The sequence below is a fragment of the Neovison vison genome, chromosome 1 (genome assembly GCF_020171115.1).
Source record: "Neovison vison isolate M4711 chromosome 1, ASM_NN_V1, whole genome shotgun sequence".
Classification (NCBI taxonomy): domain Eukaryota; kingdom Metazoa; phylum Chordata; class Mammalia; order Carnivora; family Mustelidae; genus Neogale; species Neogale vison.
Genome location: NC_058091.1, coordinates 273,877,929 through 273,897,170, shown reverse-complemented (window position 1 = coordinate 273,897,170; position 19,242 = coordinate 273,877,929). Strand labels below are relative to the sequence as shown.

At 45.8% G+C, this 19,242-nt stretch overlaps 1 protein-coding gene and 1 long non-coding RNA gene across 5 annotated transcripts in view; one reads left to right on the top strand and one right to left on the bottom strand.

Moving 5' to 3' along the window:
• Positions 1-5,437: 5,437 nt before the first annotated feature.
• On the bottom strand, positions 5,438-12,663 carry LOC122893771. The gene is made up of 3 exons (XR_006381681.1): positions 12,050-12,663; positions 6,351-6,409; positions 5,438-5,921 (listed from the first exon to the last, which is right to left on the bottom strand). It is a non-coding gene; the product is annotated as an uncharacterized LOC122893771 (long non-coding RNA).
• Positions 12,664-13,018: 355 nt separating this feature from the next.
• Positions 13,019-19,242, top strand: part of G3BP1 (G3BP stress granule assembly factor 1) — a 38,004-nt gene continuing 31,780 nt past the window's right edge. Inside the window, exons 1-3 of one of the 4 annotated variants that reach the window (XM_044231005.1) lie at positions 13,019-13,137; positions 13,649-13,787; positions 14,858-14,925. The gene's annotated coding sequence lies outside the window, so the exon portion shown is untranslated. Of the gene's footprint in view, positions 13,138-13,648; positions 13,788-13,987; positions 14,289-14,857; positions 14,926-19,242 lie in introns of those variants that run through there. The other 3 variants (XM_044230997.1, XM_044231014.1, XM_044230987.1) reach the window with 3 other exon arrangements.

Below are 19,242 nucleotides of genomic sequence, written 5' to 3'. Positions count from 1 at the left end.
GCAAGACGACAGACTCCGCCCCTTCCTAAAGGGACAATCGCATTTACTCGGGTGAATGAGTCCCCACCCGGAGCCAGCGCGGGGCTGGGTACCCAAGGTGCCCCCGTGAGAAAGACGTCGCCCAGTCGGGAGGCGAGGAAGCAGGCGGTGAAAAGGCAGTGTTAGAAGGGCTGTATCCTGGGAGCGGAGAAAGGATCTCTAACTCAGACTGGGGTGTGTTGGGGGCGGGAGACAGGGTTCCGGAGGAGGCGGTTCCGGGCGGAGGTAATGTGAGTCAAGGGTGGAGAGCACACGTTCCTCGGAAGAAGGAAGAGGAGCTATTTGGGAAGGAGGGAGGCAGAGGGAACAGCAAGTGCACAAGTGGGGAGACAAGAGTGGGCTTGAGAGGCAGGCGCAAAGAGAGGTGGAGAAATGAAGAGACAAGGATATGAGATCCACAGCCTTGGGGGAAGACCATGAAGGCAGAGGTGCTCTAAGACACTAACAGAGAAACAGGCCTGCAGTCAGCCCCATCTCTTTACAGGGGAGCATCGGGGCGGTGCGCCCTCCTTGCAAAGTACAAGGAACCTGCTTGTCAGAGTCTGTAGTTACAGAGAGCTCGAATCAACAGAACTGCTTGGACAGCTTATTAATAACCCAGCTTTCTAGGCTTTGCCCTTACTTCACTGCCCCTTACTCTCAAGGTATACTTTTAGTACCCCTCCTCTGCTGGGTTTGGGGAACCACTGGTTGAGGAAAACTGTAGTTTTAATACATGAAAGCTTTTTGAGAAAGTGTGCTCATTATTCATTGTTTCACTTCCAATTCACCCTTTACGTTTGCTCTATGAAAATGGATCTAGACCCTTTTTAATTTTTTAAAAAAGATTTTTATTTGGCAGAGAGCGTGCACAAGCAGGGGGAGCCGCAGAGAGAGAGAGAAGCAGACTCTGCTGAGCAAGGAGCCTGATGGTGGGGCTTGATCCCAGGACTCTGAAATCATGACCTGGGCCAAAGGCCAAAGCTTAACCAACTGAGCCACCCAGGTGCCCCAATCTGGACCCTTTCAATATTTTCTTTTTCCTTTGCCCGCTGGCAGGATGTTGAACCTTGCTTGTCTGTAGAGGTCCTGGAAACACACTGGAGGGGGAAAGGATTTACTTCCTGGTTCTAGCATGCTCACTCTCCAGGCCCTTGCCATGTGGTCCGTTGCCCCATGCCCATCTTCTGAGGATGGCTTCCTCGGCACCAGGCTCCTGCTGTTCCCAGGGACTGGCAGTACCTACCAGCCAGCAGCTTCCTCCAGCGTCTGTCCTCCCTCGTGTCCTTTCATAGCAGACTGACTTCAGTAGAGTGCCTCTGTGAATAGCTTTTTCCAGCACCCTAGAGGGAAATTTTCCAGCCCAGAGGGTGGATTTCTAGCAAGTTCCACAAGCATGGCATCACAGCCACTTCTCTGCCATTCAGTGGGCCACGAGGCCTGGAGCTCAGCCTAGCGTGGGGGTTGGGAGAGTCTTCCTTGGATGTTCTATGGACTACCTTGGCCCTACCAGCAGTGGCTCCTCCTGTATCTCTACTGTTTCTATAGTCTTTAGAGCTCTCTTGTTACTAGCTGTTGCCTCATTATCACAGACTCTTTATAACCTTTAAACTCTCCTTGTTCAAGTTATGGTGTGGTTTCCCTCTCCTGATTAGACTCACACTGATACAGAGAGTGACCACAAGCTGGCTACCTCAGTTTAGGGAAAAGGCTGATGGATCCACCCTTGGCCTAGGCTCAAGGAACACAAAATGGAAGGGATAAATCTAGGCCAGGACGGGTCGCTGACTCACACTGGCCCTGAATGAAGAGGCCCACGTCTAGCATGGGGGACGGAAGGAGGATGGTCGTGAGAGTCTGTCTTAGTCTGCTCCGACTGCTATAACAAAATATCACAGACTGGGAGAAATAAACCACATTTCTCACAGTTCTCACAGTTCTGGAGGCCGGGAAGTCCAGGTCAAAGTGCTGGCTATTCGGTTCTTGGTGAGGTTCCTCTTCCTGGCTTGCAGACGGCTGCATCCTTATTGTTTCCACATAGCAGAGAGAGTTAACTCTGGCATCTCTTCCTCCTTTTATAAGGGCACTAGCCCTATTGGATTAGGGCCCCACTCTTAAGACCCCATTTAACCTTTGTTAACTCCCTAAAGGCCCATCTCCAAACACAGTCACGTTGGAGGTTAAGGCCTCAACAGTTCAATCCATATACAACATATAGAACCATATAGAGCAGAGTTAAATTTTAGCCCTCTCATGTGCCAATTACCTCTCTAAGCCTTAATATCCTCACTTAGAGAACAAGGATAGTTAAGGTGACTATATGATTTTTTTTATCCAAACCTCCTGAGAGTGGGAGGGGACGCCAGGACAGTACGCATACAGCGTGACTGTTACAGGCCAACCAGGACATAGGGGTTCCTCAAAGAAACCCACTTTATGGTATTATTGGGAAGAATATATATGATACTGTAGGCAAACTCCCTAGCACATTGCTTGGCACAGGATAGGCATCAAAAAATACTAGAACTCTTCTAATTGCTGGAATCACTCCTGGTTCCCTGCCATGACTCCTCCCCTACAAGCAAAATGATCACCCCTTAACCCTTCACACCTCTTTCCCACCTGCCAGGCATTTCCTTAGGTGAAGTAAAGGCAAGATTCAAACTTCAGGTAACACTGGGAGCAAGTGTGTACTGGGATTAGGAAAGCAAGATCGCTGCAGGGGCAAAAGGGGTGGGGGGTATTAAAGGAAAGGCAGAGGAAGAGAGACTAGAGAATGGGGGAGGAGGGGAGGTGAAGCAGAGACAGGCAGCGTTATGGAAACTCATTAGATACGACAAATGGAGAGAGGAAAATGTGCAGGGTTATAGTTCCTGTATGCAAATGTCTGTATAAATTCCTGTTATTTACATACAAATAAGCCTGAAAGGAACTACAGCAAGTGTTACAGAGGTTATCTGGAACGGATGCAGGCTTACAGGCTCCCTATGTACATACTTTTTTAAAAATGTCTAATAGCACAAAAGGGTGTAGAGGGAAAAGCCAGTCTCCCTTCCACCCTGACAACCCCTTTTCAAACTAAAGGCATCTACACGGAATCTTGCACCTTGCTTTCCTCGCTTTATAAAATATTGTGGAGCTTATTTTTTACTTATACATATCCCCTTCATTCTTCTCAGGCACATAATTCTACATTTTTCAGTTGTACCATAGTTTATTTCACCAGGCCCTGTGACAGATACCATTGGTTGGCTAATCCAACACTCAGTCGCAGCCTTTTTACTTTTGCTACTGTAGAGGCCAGATCCCCAAGTACCCTCAGTACTTACTTTCCCATCTTCCCTTCAGCCAAGTGTGCCCATGTGATGTGGCTCTGGCCAGCGAGTCAGAAGCAGAAATCTGCTACAAGGTTTCTGGAAATTTCTTGCTTTCTTCACCAGGGGAACAGATACCACTCCTTTCCCCTTCTTGCTGAGAATACTGACATGATATCTAGAGTACAACCGTGACGGAAATGCCAAGAGAATCACAGAGATGCTGGTCGGTGTGCTCACCAGCCCATGCCAGCTGCAGACTTGTTAGGTGAGAAATGTAAGTCCATGTTCATTTCAGCGACAACTACTCAGACTTCCTGGTACTTGCCCCTGACACATTCCTGATACAGTCCCCCATTGATAGACATACAGGTGGCTTCCTATCTTTTCATGCTAATAATGATGAGTAATGACAGTCCGTATATACAGATCTTTGCTTATAAGTTTACATAGAATGAATTCCTTCTGTGGAATGGCTATTCATTTTCAATTTTGATAGTCAGTTGCCTCTCAAAGACGGATGAACTATGTTTTCATATCTTCAGATCTATGTGTACTACCCTGACCCATTCCAATATATATTATTGGATATTTGCCATATTTTCTATATTAAATATGTATTAGGAATTACAGAAAAAAATATTTTTAAGGAGCAGGATTCAGGAATTCCGAGCTCCAGACCACTCAGCAGTCTCCTAATAGCCTTGTAAACTTGGATAAGTCAGTTTATCACTAAACCACAGGGCTGGGAAATGTGCCCTTTCTGGCAGGCAGTGTTATTGTGAGGACAGGAATCATGTGTAGATGACAGGCTCACAGACGACGGGGTGGTGCCATCTCCCTGGACCTCACCTCCTGGAGTGGCCCTTTTGCAGGTGCTGGGGTCAAGCTCTGCAAAGAAAGGCCTTTGTGAGCTCTTGTCCTCTCCCTTGCAAGGGTCTGTTTGTCGTGTTATAACACAGGCGCACGTAGCTGCCTCACTGCTTTCTCCACCAAGGAAGCCTCAGCTTGGGATCAAAGGTTCTGAGCTGAAAGGGCCCTTGGAGAAGTACATGTAAGGGAACAGGGTGGGCTGCAAAGCACAGGGGATGTGGGGTGCAGACTTGGCACAGGTGGCCTGGCATGAGGCATCGTTGCAGACTGTGTGATGCTGACCTGAAGGGTTCCTCAAGTACTCAAGTGCTCAAAATATATTTCGATTAGTTGACAACATTTACAAACATGGAGTTTGGTTGCACAACAACGTGAATGTACTTTTAAAGCCAGGGAACTGTACACTTAAAAGTGGTTAAAATGGTAAATTGTATGTTCTTTGTATTTTACTACAATTTAAAATCTATTTGTAGACTGACATGTAAATGTAGTTGTGCCTATAAGACCAAGAAAAGCATTTTTGTAAGAAAAGCATTTTTATGAAAAATTCCAAATAAAGTTAAAAAAAATAAATTCAACTGTAGTCCTCTTATTATTTTTTAAAGATTTTATTTATTGATTGGACAGAGAGTGTGCACAAGCAGGGGGAGCAACAGAGGGGAGGGAAGAAGCAGGTTCTCTGCTGAGCAGGAAGCCCTATGCTGGGCTCTATCCCAGGACCCTGGGGTCATGACCTAAGCTGAAGGCAGACACTTAACTAACTTAGCTACCCAGGTGTCCAACTATAGTCCTCTTGGAATATTTTCATTATAAAATATTTAAAATTGAGAGCCAAAGGGCACTGGGGTGGCTCAATAGGTTGAACGGCCATTGTTGGTTTTGGCTCAGGTCATGATCTCAGGGTGGTGAGACTGAGCCCCACATCAGGCTCCATGCTGGGCATGGAGTCTGCTTGAGATTCTCTCCCTCTGCCCCTCCCTCCACACGTGTGCATGCTCTATCTCTCTCAGATAAATAAATAATTTTTTTAAAAGATTTTATTTATTTATTTGACAGACAGAGATCACAAATAGGCAGAGAGGCAGCCAGAGAGAGAGGGGAAAGCAGGCTCCCTGCTGAGCAGAGAGCCCGATGTGGGGCTCGATCCCAGGACCCTGGGATCACGACCTGGGCTGAAGGCAGAGACTTTAACGCACTGAGCCACACATGCGCCCAATAATCAATAAATTAAAAAAAAATGAGGACCAAACACTTTTATATCATTAATAAAATGTTAAGAAAGAACAGTGAGTAATCCAGATTTTGAGTGTCTGCTGAAACACTGGTAGATCTGGAAATTTATCTGTAACTGGCAAGAAAGGCCAGTTAAGGCTATCGCAACAAACCATCACAAAACCTCAAAGGCTTAAAAAAACAGATTTCTCCACCTGGTTTATGTCATATGACCATTGCAGGTTGGGCAGTTTGGAGGATTGTTTCTGTGCAAATGATTTTTCCTCAGGGACCCAGGTTGAGGGAGATTCTCTGAACAGAATGATACTGAATATGGGGGCTAGTGTGTGGGGAGGGAAGACCTCAGCAAATAATCACTGGCTCCAAAGACCTTTCTTCCTGGAAAAGATATGTGTCACTTCTGCTCACATTGTGTCAGCCAAAGTAGAGCATGTGGTCATGCCTGTCTCTAAAGGGGCAGGACAGAATAATCTTGCCAGGCACCTGGAAGGAGTGGAAACAAGCTATGTTAGAAAACAATACAATAAGTCATAAAAATGATAAGAACTGCAGAGGGAATTCAGTCAATAATATTGTAATATCGTATGGTGACAGATGGTGACATTTATCACGGTGAGCATTGAGTAACATATAGAATTGTTGAAGCCCTATGTGGTGTGCCTGAAATCAATACGACATTGCCAGTTGTCAATTATACTTCAATTAAAAAAAGATATATGTATACAAATGACCACCCAAGCCTCTTCAGATAAGGCATGAGCTCTTGCTAGCACCTTAGGGTGCTCTGAGCACCGCACCCAAAGATCAGAGGACATATGTCATGCTGTCTCCTGGCTCCTTTATTCTCTGTCAGACTTCTTAGGTGTCAGAGACTTAAAGCTCTTTCTATTTAATGAGAGATGCTAGACAAACCTGTGTTCAGTTCCTGGCTGTTCTGGGCAATAAACCTCTCTGAATCTCAGTTTCTTTCCCTGGAAGAGAAAGACAATAATTAGACCTATCTCAATAATTAGCATTATTGTGAGAAATAAGACAATGTTCATAAAATGTTGAGTTCAGTGCCTGGTATATAATAAGTACGCAGAAGCCACTCTTAGCGTTGTGCCAAGTTACTTTTCTTTTAGTATTTTATTTGAGAGTGAGAGAGAGAGAAAAAGCAGGGGGAGGAGCAGAGGGAGAGGGAGAGAGAGAATCTCAAGTAGACTCTGCATTGAGCAAGGAGCCCAATACAGGGTCAGTCTCAGAATCCTAAGATCATGACCTGAGCTGAGATGAAGAGTCTGATGCTTAACCAACTGAGTCACCCTGTTGCGCCCCCCTCATTACTTTTTTTTTTTTTAAAGATTTTATTTATTTGACAGAGCTAACAAGTAGGCAGAGAGGCAGGCAGAGAGAGAAGGGGAAGCAGGCTCCCTGCTGAGCAGAGAACCCGATGTAGGGCTTGATCCCAGGACCCTGGGATCATGACCAGAGCTGACCCACTGAGCCACCCAGGTGCCCCGCCCCATTACTTTTTAAATTATATAATACATGGAAAGGTTTTTTTCCCCAAGATTTTATTTATGTATTTGTTTGGAGGGGGGCACGAGCAAATGCAGAGGCAGAGGGAGAAGGAGGCTCCCCACTGAGCAGGGAGCCTGATGTGGGGCTCAATCCCAGGGCCCTGAGATCATGACCTGAGCTGAAGGGAGATGCTTAACCAACTGAGCCACCCAGGCACCCCTACATGGAAAGTTTCTTAATACATTTTAAACAATTCAGATAATGTGAAAGTTTCCTTCAAACCCTCATTATCCATGTCTTCCAAAGAGAAGTACTGTCAGATTACTGTACATTCTTTTTAAAATTTTTATTATTTAAGATTCTCTTTATTTAAGAGAGAGAGAGAGCGAGAGCGAGAGAGCACGCACAAGCCAGGAAGAGAGGCAGAGGAAGAGGGAGAAGCAAGTTCCCTGCTGAGCAGGGAGCTTGACCTGGGGCTCAATCCCAGGATCCTGGGATCATGACCTGAACAGAGGGCAGACGCTCAACTGACTGAGCCACCCCAGTGCCCCAACTGCTGTACATTCTTTCGACACCTTGGTCTGTGGTTTCACTAACACTGGTAAACACATATGCATATATTGTTTTTGCTTTTTTTTTTTTTTTTTAAGATTTTATTTGACAGGCAGAGATTACAAGTAGGCAGAGAGAGAGGAAGGGAAGCAGGTTCCCCGCTGAGCAGAGAGCCTGATGCGGGGCTTGATTCCAGGACCCTGGGATCATGACCTGAGCCAAAGGCAGAGGCTTTAACCCACTGAGCCACCCAGGTGTCCCAAGTTTTGGGTATTTTTTTAAGCACGCATGACATACTGTCATAATTCTTAAGATGTTCTTTTCAATAAACTACATCCTCTGGGGTTTTATGTTATATATGGGTACTATTGTAATACATATTTAAAAAAATTTTTAAATCCTGCTTACAAGGATTTGCCATGGATCCCAGAATTCTCAGACCACCTAGAAAACTGTCTCTGTAGCATTACCTGATGGCATATTTGAGGACGTGAAGGACTATTCCAGCCTTTCAGGGATTTCTGAGGAGGCCAAACCCCTTTTCTTACTCGGGGCTATATTCTTCTTCCCTGGGTAATATTGACAAGTAGGTAAATGAACATGGGCTTGAAGTCAGAGAGTCCTAGTTTCCAGCCCCAGCTGTGTGACTTTGGGCTGGCTGCTTACCCTCTCTGAGCCCGTTTCTGAGAAATGAGAACTATGGTTGTGGTCAACATTAAATGAGATTGTCTTTATAGAGAACATTCAGGTTGTCTAGCTCATAGCCAGCATTATTCCATAGCATTTCAGGAAGGTGATATGCTTGCAGACAGTCAATGCCAAAAATGAAGAACTCCAATTAGTCATGTGTTTCTAAGCCAGTAAAGGGTCTCTTTAGATTTTTGTATGGTAAGGAGCAAAAGGAAAAGATGTTAGTAGTCTGGTAGGCAGGCTGATTAAAACTTGGATGCTTCATTTCCAAAATCCTTCATATACCTAAAGGGAATTCTTTTTGAAATTTACTTTATTTTTATTGAAGATTTTATTTTTAAGTAATCTCTACACCCAGTGTGGGGCTCTAACTCACAACCCTGAGATCTAGAGTCACATGCTCCACCAACTGAGCCAGCCAGGGACCCCTATTTTACTTGAATTCCCATGTTATTAACAAACTGTGTCATATAAGTTTCAGGTGTACAATATAGTGACTCAACAAATCTATATATTACTTGGTGCTCGTCAAGGTAAGTATACTCTTAATCCCTATCCTGTTTGTTTGTTTGTTTGTTTTTAAAGATTTTATTTATTTATTTGACAGACAGAGATCACAAGTAGGCAGAGAGGCAGGCAGAGAGAGAGGAGGAAGCAGGCTCCCTGCTGAGCAGAGAGCCCGATGCGGGACTCGATCCCGGGACCCGGAGATCATGACCTGAGCCGAAGGCAGCGGCTTAACCCACTGAGCCACCCAGGCGCCCTCCTGTTTGTTTTTTAAAGATCAAAGTTTCCACATTTGTAGTTCCTACACTTCACATATACACTTAACATTGAATTTCTTTTGAGAAACAGTACATGCACGTGTTAAAGAAATTATCAGTACCAAAGTGTACTTTGGATGAATGAAAACTAAGCTGTTCTACCCTGGCCAAGTTCACCTCCCCATTAGCAATCATTAACAGTTTCTTGTGACTCCTTCCAGACATAACCTGTGCCTACACAGCAAAACCATCCAGGAATGTGCAGAGACAACTACGGCAACGCAGTAATAGAAATAGAAATAATTGCCCCATGGCATCACTCCCCCCTTTTTACTCTTTCCATGATTTTGCACTTTGCAGATCGCTCTGTAGCTACGCATAGATCCACCTCATTTTCTCTACGGTTGCTTGACAGTCCACTGTGAGAGCAGTTCCATACAGCTCCATCCCTGGGTCGTTTCCTGTCTTTCTAGGACAAGCTGTGTTGTCATGAATATTATACTATATCTTTGTTCACAGGTGAGAGTTTAATGGTTCAAGACACATCCAGGCATGTATTTTTAAGCAACCTGCATAAATGATTAGCTGCGTTTGGGAAACACTGATCAAGTTGATAGTCTTAGGATCATTCCTTAACATTCCCCACCACCAACCCCCTCCCCCCCAACTAAAGAGTGTTTTCGGGATCTTGGCCATGGTTTCTTCCTACTCTGATTCTCATAGCTTTGGGAAGAATTGGCAGAAGGAGAAGGGGGTAAAGTAGTATACAGGAGGGGTATGCAGACTTTGCTTGCCAGTGGAGAGGAAGACCAGCAGGAGGCTAGGGACTCTCTCCTCTGTGACTCAGGAAGCAGATCAGGGTGTTTCAGCTTTGGCACTGTTAAGCTTTTGGCCGGAAAACCTTCGTCATGGCAGGGGTGTGGTGTGGGGAGGATGGAGGGTGTCTCTTCTGTGAGTCTGTGCATCCCGGGTCTCTGCCCACTAGACGCTGGTAGTCCCTCTACCCAGCTGTGACTGAAGCTGTAAGTCTCCTGGGGGAAAATTTCCCCTGACTCCCCTGCCTTAGAACCAGTGCTTGCTCTCTCCCGTGGAAGAATGGAAGAATGGCCACGTGAGGGTTCTTGTCCTCATTCTCCCTCTGGTAATCCCAATTCCCCTTCCTTCCTTTCTTTCTTCCTATTTCCCATTACACAACACAGTGCATATGAACACAGTCTCATTGCACAGCTTTCAAATGATACATTATCCTCTTCACTCCCAACTTAGGGGGAATAAGTATTGTTTTAAATTTAGAATTCTTCCCATGCACTTACATACTGATTTTAACATACAGAAATCAGGAGTTTTGTTTTTTTGCTTTTTTAATCCTAAATGGAATTTCACTGTGCATTTTGTTGAACTTGATTTTTTTTCAGTTAACAATCCAAATAACAAACAGGGACCCATCAATATCTGCATATTCTACCTCATTCTTTTTTAAGCTGCTGCATGTATTCTGTATTACATGCACACGACTGGTTAGTCAGTTTGCCAACTGATGAGCAATTACATTTTCAGGTTCTAAGTATTTTTTTTTTTTTAAGATTTTATTTATGCATTTGAGAGAGAGAGAGAGACAGAGAGACAGAGCAGGAGCAGGGGGAAAAGCAGAGGGAGAAGCAGACTCCTGGCTGAGCTGAGACCTGGATATGGGGCTGCAGCCCAGGACGTGGAGATCAGGACCTAAGCAGAAGACCAGACGCTTAACCATCTGAGCCACCCAGGTGCCCCAGTTTTTTGGTATTCTAACAAAGCTGACAATGCTGCAGTTGCACACGCTGGTATATGCTTCTTTGTTTAAAAAAAAAAAAAAGGTGAAAAAGTGTGGCTATAAACCAATAAGTACTATTATTGTTTTGTTTTGGATGATACACACAATGTAAAAAAAAATTTTTTTTTAAATTTATTTGACAGAGAACACAAGTAGGCAGAGAGGCAGGCAGAGGGGAGGGGGCAGGCTCCCCACCGAGCAGAGAGCCCGATACGGGCTCGATCCCAGAACCCTGAATCAGGACCTGAGCGGAAGGCAGAGGCTTAACCCACTGAGCCACCCAGGCGCCCCTATACACACAATTCTTAATAGTGACTGCCAAACAGCCTCACCAGAGAGCTGTTATCACTTAAAATTCGCTCCAAATGTGATTAAGAATAGCCTTGACTCTTATCACAGGCCATCTGGGTTAAATTACCAATCTGTAAATTTAAAGTTTTGAAAATCTGTTCTCCTTAGCATTTTAAGTTGGAGAGTTGTCTTATAAAAGGAAATCTGCGAGTCCACCCTTTAAGAAGCCTTCCAGGGGCCGTTCTCTGCCGTCAGAATAAACTTCCAATTCCTTAGCAAAGCTGACCCCATCCTTGCGGGGCTTGGGGTGGTGGTGGAGGGGTTGTTTTTACTCCCAGAAAACTTTAGCGGGCTCTCTCCTCTGGGCTGAATTCCATCCAGTGCTTTCATATTCCCGGACGCCTGTTCGCCTCTTTGCGGGGCTCCTGGCCCAGCCAAGTGCCCCAGTCTGTTGAACTGGCGACGGGGAACGGAGATGGCATCCAGATCATCTCTGATTCCAGCCCTTAATAGGAGTTTCATAAATGCTGAACGAGCTGGGCGATGGGGCAGTGGAACTTGGGGGGGCCAGAAGGACGCTCTCACTAGGCTCTTGGGGGTGGCCGCGAGTCTGATCGGGGGCCAGACCCCGCGCAGGGAATGAGAGGGGACGCACCCGGATCCTAGAAGGCTGCTGCCGGTGCCCCTTCTCCCCCGACAGACGCCCCAGGTGCTTCCTCCCCAGTTCTCTGCAAAACTTAACGGGAGATCACATGCCTGGAATGAGAATCGACCATTTCCTTCCAAAATGCTCGTGGTGACCAACAGAGGGCCCAGTAAAACAGAAAGACGTGGACTGGACCGGGCTGGAGCGCCACTCAACCCCTGAAGTGCTCCGGGAAACCTTTGGGGCCTCCGAGTAGGAGTTTGACAAATTAACCTTTTAAAGACGTAACGGCGCGAAAGCAGCCCCCACACCCCGAGCTACTCGAACACTGCATGGCAATGGTGGAGACACGCACAGGATGTTGCATTAAGGACCAACCGGAGCGGAGACCTCACAGGCTACGGTTCCTTGGCAGCAACAGACGGGAAAGAACTCAGCGGGCTCCCACCAGCCGGCCAGAGCAGGGTCGAGTTCCGTGTTCTCAAACTCAACCGCACCTTCCCCGTGCTGCCTTTGTACACGATCGCAGGTACACGACGGCGCTACTCTCCCCTCTCGCTTGCTCTTAAACTGTCGTCCAACAAGAGTGCTGACTAATGGTGAGAGCCAGCAAGTGCTCTTAGGTGGCCGCATGGAAATAAAAAAGTTGCTCCAGAAAGAAAAAACAAAACAAAACCAAACAAACAACGGGAACTTTCGTACTTGGTTTCCCGGGTACCGAGCTGCAGAAAAGGTGCGAGAAAGGCCTCAGGGCCTAGACCCAACAAGTGGGGTAAAAAAAGAGGACGGAAGCCCGGGCCAGAGGAGCCTCTGAACATCACCAGAGGGCACCGCGGCCCTGGGGCTCGGTCTCCTTGGCGCAGTCCAACCCCCGCGTCAATCAGATCCTTCTCGCTTTGCCATTGGCCGGGGGCTCCCTTGGCCTCCCTGGCGCCCACCTCCTAGTTGCTTGGGGTTTACTTCCCCAAAGTACACGGGCCCCACCTTGTGGAGCAACCGCTCGTGTATGGAAAACGGATCTCCGCCCAAGGGAACACATTTTAACGAATGGGAGCCGCCTCGCACACTTATTGGCTACCATGAATATCGGTCAAGGAACTTCCCACCCTCTTTTCCGACGTCCCTTTAAGTAATTGGTGGCTCTCAGTGCCAATCCGTTACTAGGGAAACGAGATCCTCACAGTCTCATAGGCATGAGTCAAAGCCAATCAAGAGCCACGCCTTCATCCTGAGTCCCTACCCAATTGCTGCTCGAAGAGCCCAGAGGACGCAGTCGGGATTGGTCGCCAGCCTGCTCGACCTGGCCGCAACAAGTTAGGCTGAGTCGCGGTTATATAGACCGGCGACGGAGCACGCGTGTGTGCGGACGCAGTTGCGTGAGGGGATCTTTCCTTCTGCCGTGCTGTGGAGCAAAGCTTGTTCCTCTCCCGCTCAGCCGCGCAGGTATGCCGTGTTGTGGGCGGGGCGGGACGGCCCAGGGACGAAGAGGAGCTGGGACGCGTGTGAGCGAGAGAAGTCGCAGCGGTCGTGGCGGTGGCCGCCGCGCTAGGCGTGCACCGCCTCCCCCCCCCCCCAACGGCCGCAGGCGGGCGCACGGGCGCGCGGAGTTTCCCCGCCCCCTCCTCGCCGCGCTCCCACCGGCCGGCCGGCGCGCGTGGCCGTGTCCGCGTCCGCGTCCCCCGCGTGCGCGTGCCACACCCAACGGCCGCGCGGGGCGAGAGCGAGCCGCGGCCGCCGCCCGGGCCCCAGGACGATCGCGGGATCCGGGGGCCCCGCGCGGCCAGCCCGCCGGCCTTTCCCGCTCGTCTCCCTCCCCGCCGCGCGCCCGCAGATCCTTTCCTGCCCCGGCGACGGGTTCCAGCTTGGTCCGGCCTTTATTTAGCAGCGGGGGCGTCACGAAATCCCGAGGAGGTTTTGGGCTCGTGAAGCAGAGGTGCTGCTCCCTGTTTTACAGGGGGTAAAAGGGGAGCAGCCAAGGCACGGATGATGAGTGGAAGTAATAATTGCTGTTTGTCCTGAGCCCACGCTGTGTGCCAGGCGCCGTGCAGAGCAACTTGCGTGGCTCTCCCGTGCCCCCACAACGGTCCGGAGAGGTAGGTGCGGCGACTTGGCTTTTTGCAGTGGTTGCGGACGTCCAGTGGTTGCGGAAACGTGGTCAGAGGCACGGCGACGGTAAGGGGCAGGTATCGGGTGGAACCGAGGTCGTGTGGATGCTAGGCCCCCAGCCTGTTTCCGTCCTTGGGCCGGCGCCCTGCGCGGTCGCAGGGCGCCGTGGCCCCCGGAGCACGGGTCCCCGGGGGTAGCTGCATCAGCCCGAAGAGGCCAGCTGCTGCGCGGAGTGCGGCGGCATTTGTGCTTGAGCCACTTGTGGGCTTCCAGGGAGACGTGGCTTGGAAGTGGGATTGTGACAAAGGACACGAAGGGCTTTGGGCTTCCTTTCTACGAGTGTGCGCACGGAAAGCTGATGGATGTGCCGCCCTCAGAGCTTCCGGAAAAAGTAGAGAGAAAGACGAATAAGTGCAGATGAACGTGGACGGTGTTCCTTCTCCGATTTGATGCTCGGCGCGATGGTGGGAAATTCCCGGCAGCCGCAAGTTAGGCTCTGCTCTTACACCTTGAAACCTTTTCTCCCGTCTTTCCTTTACGGGGCAGACTTGAGAAAGACCTTTGGGAAGATAGTTTAACTTCCTCGTTTTGCAGCTGGAGAAAAAGCGGGTTAGAGCGATGAGTTTCAGATCTCGCCGGCATGTGTGGGTTGAGATGTGAAGTTGGGACGGAAAGGATGGTGCCCAGTTATAAATTTAAGCTCTGGAGCTTATGCTAGGTGAATTACAGGTGATTGAGGTGTGTTGGAAGTCTTTCCCTTAGGGCAGTTGGGATCTTCTGTGGATGAAAGTCTCTCCACATTCAGTTCAGTTATTTCGCGTCTACTGTTGGGCTCCTCTGTATATACGAGTATGGAAGATACCTTCAAAGATGAGCTTATATTTGCGATTTTTAAAAGCCAGTATATTCCCTGGTTTTAGAAAATCGTTGCAGATCCAGGACATTACTTAATATCACAAAAGTCTCTACTTGAGATAAAACTAATAAGTTTTGGCACTAGCTCTTCTGAATTATTTTGGCTTGGAATGGCTTTCAACCTTTTTTTTTTTCTTTTTAGAGCCTTTAGGATTAGTTTTCTAAGAAGTTTTTGCAATCAGAGGGAACACAAAATTTCCATCCTTGCAAGTAAGTTAAAAAACTACAAGGAAGCTTGATATCTGTAAGTGTTTCCATTTACCCAGTAGTTTCCATGTTTCTTAACAGAAAGTAGCAATAGATAAGGGATCAGAATATTCTATGGCCCAAGTTCTTCAGTTGGTGTTGCCATAAATAACATTGCTTTAGAGTATAACATTGTTTTATGTGGCCTTCATGTAGCAATTTTAGTTACACTTATTTAGATGGATTACCTTATTGACTTAGCATTTTAGGCTTCAACTTTTAAAACATAATGACATAGGTTTAAACTGTAAACTTGGTGTCCGCTAATGGTGTTACTGCTTGAAGTAAAATATGTCAGAAAGTAAAATACATCAGAATGAAATTTCCTTGTGCAATAATAGAATTTTGATTCCTTTTCAGATATTTCTTAGCATATTCTTTCCCTAAGGTGAATGGTTATCACTTGGGTAGGAATATGAAAACTGTGATACTTTACAGTTGGTACCCTGGCATATCTCCTTTGCATACATTTATTAAGAACAAATGAAGCAGACTGTAATAATGTAAGACTGGTGTGCCTTCCTTCTGCCTTGCCAAGTTAGGTTACTTTTGTTATTAAATCCTTTCTAAGTTTTTGTACTTCAAACAGATAGAAAAGTAGGCAGTTCTTTGTTCTTTATTTAACTCACATTGTTTGCTGTTCTCAGCTGACAGTCTGCTAAGGGTGCATCAGAAGTTTTGGTAATGTTTGTTGCTGACCTATTTCGCAGTAGTTCTTTTTCTTGTAATTTGATTTTAGTTATCTTAGTACTTTGCCTTGAAAGTAAAGGGTAGAGGTTAGTTTAAGTTTTTTTTTTTAAAGTAATTTATTTATTTAACAGATCAAAAGTAGGCAGAGAGGCAGGCAGAGGGAGAGAGGGGGAAGCAGGCTCCCTGCTGAGCAGAGAACCCCATGGGGAGGATGGGGGGGTGCGGGGGATGCACTCTTTCCAAGGCTATGGCCTGGGCCGAAGGCAGAGGCTTAACCCACTGAGCCACGCAGGCGCCCCAGTTTAAGTTTTTATACATTTGTGAATTGCATATGGTTCAAAGGATCGAGGGAGCAATGCTAAAAGATAAAATTTAATATAAAACCTGAATTCCGGATGAATCATTTTCTTTGCCAGTTTAGTAAAATTACTTCTTTGATTTTTCAATATTTTGTAATAGGGTTGTTTTAAATATTTTAGAATTCTTCAGATAGGCATTATATGTTCATTGGAAAGGGACAGAGTTGTTGGAGTAGGTGGGGATAAAAAATGCCCCCCCCATACCCCAACAGCTAGTGGGAAAAACCTGTAGTTGCAACACTGTCCTTCCAGCCATGGAGTTAAATTTAGACTCAGCAATTGTAATCTCACTTGTAGTTGGTGATCACACTGGTGGTTAGTTAGGTTTATATATTTTTAAATCTCAAAAGTCACCTTATTCCTTTTTTTAAGTATTCTTGGACCTTGTATTTGGCCTTGGTGGGGAAAGCTGAATTGCAAGCCAGGTGGTAAAGAGCTAGGAATAATCTGTGCATGAAGAGGGGGCTTTATAAGACAGAAAATAATTAAAAAATTTTCACAGGTTGTGGCCTTAGTAAATGTCTTTAGATGACTTTGATAGATTTCTTGTTTTGTCCTCTGGCAGTTAGTCATGTTGTAATATTGTTTAGCTGTTCAGCTTGCTGTATTTCAGTTACTTTATAATAATTATTTTTAGAGATTTATTTATTTTAGAGAGTGTGAGTGAGCTGGGGGCATGGAGATGGAGGAGAGGGGCAGAGGGAGAAAAAGAGAGTCACAAGCAGACTCCACAGTGAGTGGAGCACTACTCAGGCTTGGTGTCTCACACCCCGAAATCAGGACCTGAGCCAAAACCCCAGAGTCAGCCGCTTAACTGACTGAGCCACCCAGGTGCCCCAGGTATTTAATAATTATTAAAGTAGATGTTAAGAGATGGTTCAGAGAAAGGGGCTTCCTAGATGGGACATACTTCTACTTTGTATGGTTGTCATCCTTGTGGCTTTTAATTTGAATGGCTGTGTAACAGCATCATTGTGTATTTGTATAGTTCTTTTATGTTCTAAAAGTGCTCTTACATAGCTTAGTAATCTTATGTTTTCTCTTATAAAGAGAATTGAAGCTCTGAAACCCAAGTAGTTGTCTAAACTGTTTTGTAAAACTTATGTATGTAGTAGGGGACTGTAGACCATTATTTGTTAGCTATTTCCTTATTCAGAAAAGTTTGAAAGATTTAGAATCTGGAAGGTACAAGTGTGACAACTACTTAATTTCCAGGCTTTCTTAGGCTGTGTCTCAAGTATGCCCTGTGTGTGGACTCTCTGGCTTGCCTCGTCCGTATATGGAGTGAGTCATGCTTATTTTATTCTTCGGGTTGCAATCCAGGGGTATCTAACTTACTTTGTTTTTTTACTAATTCTGTTGCTCACACTGTTCCGGTTTTGGCCCTTGTATCCTTTCATGTTCCCTGTTCTTATTTTGTTGTTGTTTTTAGCATTTTCTTTATCAGTTAAAGCTCACTTGTATTTTGCCTTTGTCAGTCCTAGAGTCAACCGTTTCTCCAAAGATCTACCATGAAGAATTTTGAAGGGAAGTGACAGGTGGTAAATGTGAAGAGTTTAGAAAATAGATTGAACAGTAGATCAGTGACGATGATACAAGCGAGCTCATGACAAGGGGGAAGGACAGAAAACAAGTAGACTCCCTGCTGAGCATAGAGCCTGACTCCTGAGGTCTTGGGGGCTCTGATACCAGGACCCTGAGATTATGACCTGAGCTGAGTTAGACACTTAAGCTACTGAGCCACCCAGACACCCCGTTAAATTTTAATATGATGTGATGCGTGACGTGAAGTTCATTTTTTTTCTGTAGATATGGATGTGTAATTGTTCCACCGCTTGTTGAACAGAATATCCTTTTTCTATTGGGTTATCTGCACTTAACGTTGAAAATCCTAGTTGTCCATATGTGTGTTTGTATATTTCATAACTATTCTGTTATGTGGTTCTATTTGTCTGTTTTTACATCTAGACTATTTTAAAAATAATTGTACCTGTGAACAATATCTGATGTTTTTGTGTATACTAAAAACACTTCTAAACATGTTCAGAAGCATACAGTACGTATTCGGCAACTAACTTTTTAATGTAATATTTTTGAGATCTATTTCATGCTGACTTTGACTGCTATAAATAGGATGACTTTATGTCTTGGTTTCCCAGGGACAGCCCTAATTCACTCCAGTTAACCTGGAGTAATTATAAATAGTACTGCTTTTTAATATTTTAAGTGCCCCATATGATTATGTTAGATAGAGAGGTTTGAATGTTAGGGATAAACTGCACCTTAATCCGTTACCTGTTTGACAGACACATAGGTTGTTGTCTTATGTTTTAGAAATAAGGTGGCTAATTATTTGAGAAATTATTTTTCAAGTTGATGTCTTATGTACATGGGTGAGTTTCTCGTGTACAAATCTAGAAGAGGATTGCTAGATTCATTGAACTTTTGGATTTTATAAGATAACTGCAAAATGGTTCTTCCCTGTGGTGGGAGCAGTTGACACTCCCTTCAGTTTCACAGGTTCTCTTTTCCTGACTTCTTGCCAGTGTTCGATATTGACTGATACATGTTTTTTCTAAGATTTTATTTATTTATTTGGGAGAGAGACAGATAGTGAGAGAGAACCCTCGCTGGGAGGAGAGGGAGAATCCGGCTCCCCACTGAGCAGGGCTCAGTATCAGGACCTTGACTTAGATAACCTGAGCTGAAGGCAGATGCTTAACCAACTGAGTCACCCAGGACACCCATGTCTTCTTGACTGATATTTTATTTTATTTTTAAAAATTTTATTTATTTATTTGACAGAGAGAGATCACAAGTAGGTAGAGAGGCAGGCAGAGAGAGAGAGGGGGAAGCAGGCTCCCTGCTGAGCAGAGAGCTCCATGAGGGGCTTGATCCCAGGACCCTGAGATCATGACCTGAGCTGAAGAGGCTTCAACCCACTGAGCCACCCACTGATACTTTAATACTTTTGGGGATCTTTTGTGTGAAGTGATAGATTTTATCTTTTTATTTTTAATTTTAAAAATTTATTTTAAAAGATTATTTATTTAGAGCATGTGCCAGTGCAGGGGAGGGGCAAAAGGAGAGGGAGAAAATCTCAAGCAGACTCCACACCTAGTGGGAGACCAACTCTGGGCTGGATCCCGTGACCCTGAGATCATTGATTTTTGCCAGAGTAAGCTGTACTATTAATCGAGGTGGATTATGGTTTGTCTTCATGCTTCCCTGC